This window comes from Phodopus roborovskii, unplaced genomic scaffold, assembly GCF_943737965.1.
Source record: "Phodopus roborovskii unplaced genomic scaffold, PHOROB, whole genome shotgun sequence".
Lineage (NCBI taxonomy): Eukaryota > Metazoa > Chordata > Mammalia > Rodentia > Cricetidae > Phodopus > Phodopus roborovskii.
Genome location: NW_026125669.1, coordinates 1,437,132 through 1,443,166, shown reverse-complemented (window position 1 = coordinate 1,443,166; position 6,035 = coordinate 1,437,132). Strand labels below are relative to the sequence as shown.

Below are 6,035 nucleotides of genomic sequence, written 5' to 3'. Positions count from 1 at the left end.
AGAAGCAGACTTCAGTCCCCAGCATCATGCCAGCTGCTTGATTTTGGGCTTCTCAGAGTTCAGAGTACTTTCAGATACTTTCTTCTTTAACACATAAGTGTCAAGTTACTGTTTATATTTGCTTCTTCATCTCCAGAATACAATTGAGAACATATCTCTGAGATTTGAGAAGAGAATTAATTGAAAAATTATTACCAGTAAAGTATTAATGAATTAAATAAAAAGTACCAACATTGCTTGAGGTGTGGAATACAGGCTGAACATGTGTGTGGTATTCAAATGATGGTCTTGGAAACACTAGGAGAAATATTTGAAGATGCTGACAAGCCAGAAACCAAGAATTTCTTCCCTGTAAGTGTCTGCTAGGAGGAGGTATATTCACAGCAGCATGTATTACTATTTTAATTAATTTAAATATTCATGAAATATATATACATATATAGTGCTGAAATAGAAATATAGATTCATATATGTGCAGTAGTGTAATGAATATTAGAAACGATTGAGGGGGGAAAGGAAATTTCAGAATAATTCATATTTTATTATTCCTTTATTTACAATTCAAAGCAAAATGGCAGTCTTACTAAAAAGATCTTAAGTGTATGACAGAAATATGCAAAATAAAAACAATGGTGAGCACTGTAGTGAGCCCCCTTTATATCAGCCTGATCCCAGAGCTGTATTAGCTTCAAATAAACTCAGAAGACTTATATTAATTATAATAATGTTGACTGGTGGAAGGAGAAAATTTATTGGTTAAATCTGTCTTAATTATTAACTTATTTCTATTAATCTAGGTATTTCCATGTGGTTTTACCTTACATGAGAGATGCCTCACTTGTGTCCTCTCTTCCCTGAGCTCACATGATGACTCCTCTCTGCCTACACATCCCAGAATTCTTGGCTCCTGGTCCCTCCATTCTTATTTCCCTATTGACCAACACTGCTTTATTTATCAAACAATAAGAGAAACATATATGCAGAAAATATCCCCATCAGAGCACAAATTCTGAGTGAATAGGGCAGAGGATGATAAACATTAAGAGAGCATTAGGAAACTACATGATGCCGCTACACCATTGCTTTTTAGTCTTTTTTTTTTTTTTTTCTTATTTAGTAGCATCTACCTAATTGCATTTTACCTAGATGATCATTTAACTATGATTCTTTACCTCTGACATCATGCAAACTATAAAAACTATCCCAAGTATACTTATTATTTAGTGCTTATAAATATGTTATTTCTTCAAAATCTACTTTAAGAATTAAAACAAAACACAATGCCCCTTTTCAATAACACTTAGAAAGATACTGATTCTTGCACATGTCTTTTTCTGCTCCTTTCTAGATGTCCTCATCAGATTTCACTTTGCCTACCCTTGATGGAGCTCACAGCACATCTGAGACACTTTGCTTACTTTAACAATGTCAAACAATTAAAAAATCTTCAAAGATAATGTTGTTCTTTCATTTATCAATTTAGTTAACTGTCAATTATGTACTATTCTAAGTCCTTTCTGTATGCTAACCATGAAGGAGGTGATGGACCTTTCACAGCTTACAATTTTAGCAGCAGTGATAAGACTAGTCCACAGACAGCTCTTACAATAATGTATGAAATGAGTGCTGCCTATGAAGGGAAACATGCAGGTGCTGTAAGAGATCAAAGGTAGAATTGGGATTGCTGGAGTAATGACACAGCTGTTACAATAATAGAGCAGCACAGGGAACATTATATGCAAATTTCTTGGGTTGGGATCAAGAATTTGTAAGAAAATATCAGGAAGGAAATTGGAATGTCATAACAAGAATATGAGAGAAATTGAGGCTTCTTTTAAACAATAGCTGTAAGATTCTCCTCACTGTTGTAAAACCTTGCCTGAGACAAATGCAGTCAGGCCACTTATCTGAAAGCTTAATTTAAAATGACATTTTGACCCTATCTGACTATGTTGACTTCAATAGTGTGACACTCTGCATTTCGTCCTGATATGGCAATGAATATGGCTATGAAATTGAATATGTTTGTCCAAACACATGCATGTATGTCTCATGTGACTGTTCAAGTAGTGATTAGAGGTATAGAAATAGATGAGACTATGGGATGGGAAAAGAGCTCTGTTTGTAGAAAAATCTTAATAACTTACATTTATTAACAAGTTCATGCTGGTAAACAATATCCTATTTGTCTTATCTTTCTCTTAAGAGCAAAAAGCAGACCTTTAAGATCAGTTATTGTGGAAGATGTGCAAGCAACTAGAGAAGAAAATTACTCATATTGTTCAAATTCAAACCACGTGCTTTTAATAACTCCTGGCCTGGCAGGCAAGATATTCCTACAAATATCACAGGTGTAACCAACTACTTTCTGTTTAGTGATGCTAAAATTCTGCTCCCCAAGAAGAAACCCATACATGACACCACTGTTAGTTCAAGGACCTGTCACTAGATTATTTGTAGGCCTATGGGAGAATCTTTTACTATTATTCTGCTAGGTGGATACAATATTAAACTGACTTGTAATAACTTATCATTATGTGCATAGATAAATAAATCTTTCACGTAACGAGTAGTTTTTCCCCACCGCCAGTCCCACTGGGGCGCCAGCCCCAAACAACACACAGAGATGCTCTATTTGATATAATTCTGTTGGCCAGGTACTAGTTTCTTATTGGCTAGCTCTGTCTTAAGTATTAACCCATTTCTGTTCATCTAAGTATTTCCACATGGTTTCATCTTACTGGAAAATGGGCTGGCGTTGTGTTCTCCCAGGTCTCTCCATCTTGACACCTCCTTACTACTTTCTGGATTCCTTGTTGTCTCCTAGTCCCACCTACCTTGCTTTCCTATTGGCCAACAGTGCTTTATTCATTAACCAGTATGAAAAATATATTTACAGAATGACATCTCCCATCACTTTTAAAGCACAGTCAGAAAATATTTTATTTCCAGTAGGTGGTGATTAACAAAGAGACCCACAACTATTCCCAAGTATGGAACCTGCCTTTCCTTCTTTATCAGCTGTCAGTTGCTAATAGTTTCTTGTTCTGGTGTGGGATTTTTAAATAACTTCTTGTTAGATGTTTGATTTCGTGCCAACCTCCTTCCTTCACTAATTTGGAATGTGTCTGGTTTAGGTTGTACAGATACTGTATAACCTGCTTCTGTCTCTGATATTATTTGTGTATAAGTCCTGCTCTTTATGGAAAATACAATTTCCTTGTGGTTGTCTACCACTTCTGGCTCCCACAGTCTTTTGTCTATTTTTCCCAAAGGGTCCCTGAACCCTGAGGGGAGGAGGGTTTGCAATAGAGATATCCCATTTTGTGTAGAGTTCTCCAAAAACTTCCATTCTCTGCACATTGCATAATTGTGAAATTTTGTGTTAATTGCCATCTACAGCAGTAAGTTTTTTCTCTGTTAAGGGCTGAGGAAAGCATTACAATATACGCAGTAATATTAAGAATCTTTTTATGATTATATTCATTGAGCAGTATAATAACAGTAGGCGTTCTCCTAGGTTATATTGCCTATACAGTCTCACATGCATAGCCTCTTGAATAATGTGAGGTATAGATTCATTCTCACAGAGTAAGCCTTAACTCCATTTAAAATCTATTTGCTTACTCCCATAACATTTAGGCCACTATTGTACCAGCTGGTAAATCTTGCCAGCAGATCACTATTGTAACTCCAAGTATTCATAGTTGAGTGAGACAAATGTTTACATTTTACTCCTCTAGTGGTATGGATAGTACGTTTTGTTCCTATAAATGCTAGTCAGTAATGGTAAAAACTCCATTTGGGAACAAGCTGGATTTCTCTATGTTTAATGTTATAACTGTCATCTTCAAACGAAGAGACTTACCATCAGGCTGTGGAGGGTAACTGTGGTAGTTTGAATGACAGTGGCCCAAGTAGGCTTATATGTTTGAATACTTGGTTCCCAGTTGTTGGAATTATTTGGGAGGATTAAGAGGTATGACCTTCTAAGATGAAGTATGCCACTGGGTACAGTCTTTGAGTTTTCATATGTGTATAATATACACATATATATCTGTATATGCTATACAAAATTATATTAGCTCATTTTTCTATAGTTAACATGTAAAATTAGAATCTGGGAAAGGATATTTAATTTGAGGGCCAGCCATACATACAAGATTTTTAGTTTGTCATTCCTGGAATAGAATGCCATTTTTATTCTTTGAAATTTTGTGACATGTCTGTATGGGACCGTGGTAAAATAATGGCTTAGAGAACAGAAGAAATGAGGAAAGGATTTTCTTTTTGTGCTGATTAATCATCATTGCCAACTTGACTATATTTAGAACTACCACAGAGATTGGTAAAGCATGTATTTGGAAGTGCCGGTTATGGCATTTCCACAGAGAATGAACAGAAATTGAAAGAATAGCCATTAATGTGGTAGGAACCATTCCATATACCAGAACTTCCATGGAATAAAATGGTGGGGGATAAGTTGAAAGCAGCTGAATACTGGCATTCCTATCATTGGCTTGTTGACCACCACATGATAGAAATTTCTCTACTCTGTATCTTTCCTAAATGATAGAATGATTTTCTAGAAGCCAAAACTTTGAGTCAAAACCTTAACAACTTCCTGCATGTTTTTAAAAAACACATATTTGGTCACAATCATATTTAAAGTAAGTAAAATACTTAAGCTAGAGATATCCATGAGTAGTAATTTACTGGTAGTATTGTCTATGAAGAGAAATACAGACAAAATAGTTATGAGCATCCCTTTGTGGAGGAAAGCCTAGATCCAATATAATAAATTAGACATAAAGTAGCAATCCCAACAATACACAGTGAGTTTCCTGTAGTGAGGTAGTCCTTCTGTAGCACTGACCACGCCCATTGGGGGGTGGAGCTATGGGCGGAGGTGACCTGAGGAAGGAGGTCGGAGGGGGCCAGGAAGGCGCTCTCTTTCTGGCGTGACTCGGACAGGAGAGGATCGGGTTGAATTTCCTGGTGTTCATCTGTCTAGGTTGTAAGTTATTTCTCCCAGAATAAACATCTATTCGGCCTATTTGTTTATCCTGATCCTTATTTACCGCAATATCTGGTGTCAGAAGTGGGATTTACCTGGGTTTTGCCCCCAGGCGGCAGAAGCCGCCCCCCTCCCCCCACCTTCCCCAACGGGCAGGGTTTAACCAGGTGGACTCACCACAGCTTTGGGACATTTGCCTCTTCCTTACTGCAAAGGAGATCTTTGCCACTAAAGCAGACCTGAGAAGGCACTTACCGCTTAACATTTTTTGCCCATTTCCGCACGGGACTTTGCATTCACGCAGAGCCTCTCGGCAGCACCCGGTATTCCCAGGCGGTCTCCCATCCAAGTACTAACCAGGCCCGACCCTGCTTAGCTTCCGAGATCAGACAAGATCGGGCGCGTTCAGGGTGTTCCAATACTCATAGAATCTTTAGCTTATACGAATGCGAATCCTCAATGCAAACAGGTGCTTTGGCCTTTAAAAATGCGATCAGCACCCTTGGATGAATGGGTCCTATATACAGGCAACATTGAGTATAATGACAATAAGACTGAAGCATGGATAGGAGAAGCCATATCTAAAGGTCAGAGAAGATATCAAGATAACAGAGTTCCTTACTATGGTGACTTAGAAGCTTGGGTAGGAGAAGCCATACCCAAAGGTTTGAAAAGATATCATAATGTCAGATGTTATAACTGTGGTAAGATAGGACATCTAAAAAGAAATTGTAGGCAAAGCTTCCCTAGAAGTAACACCCCCAGGAATGAATCAAACAGAAGGCCTCAGCCTCCTGGGTTATGTAGAAGGTGTGGCAAAGGCAGAAACTGGACAAATGAGTGTAGATCGACCAGAGACAAGCAAGGAAACCCTTTACCATCGGGAAACTCCTTGGGGGGCCTCTTGAAGGCCCCCACGTCACAGGTGGTTCGAACATTCCCAGTCACAGTGGAAGACAATCTCCCACAGGACAATTAGAAAATTCTGTGCCTATTATAAAAACTCATACTGCTCTGG

At 38.0% G+C, this 6,035-nt stretch overlaps 1 pseudogene; it reads right to left on the bottom strand.

Moving 5' to 3' along the window:
• Nucleotides 1-5,325: 5,325 nt before the first annotated feature.
• Nucleotides 5,326-5,443, bottom strand: LOC127217296 (uncharacterized; annotated as a pseudogene).
• Nucleotides 5,444-6,035: the final 592 nt, after the last annotated feature.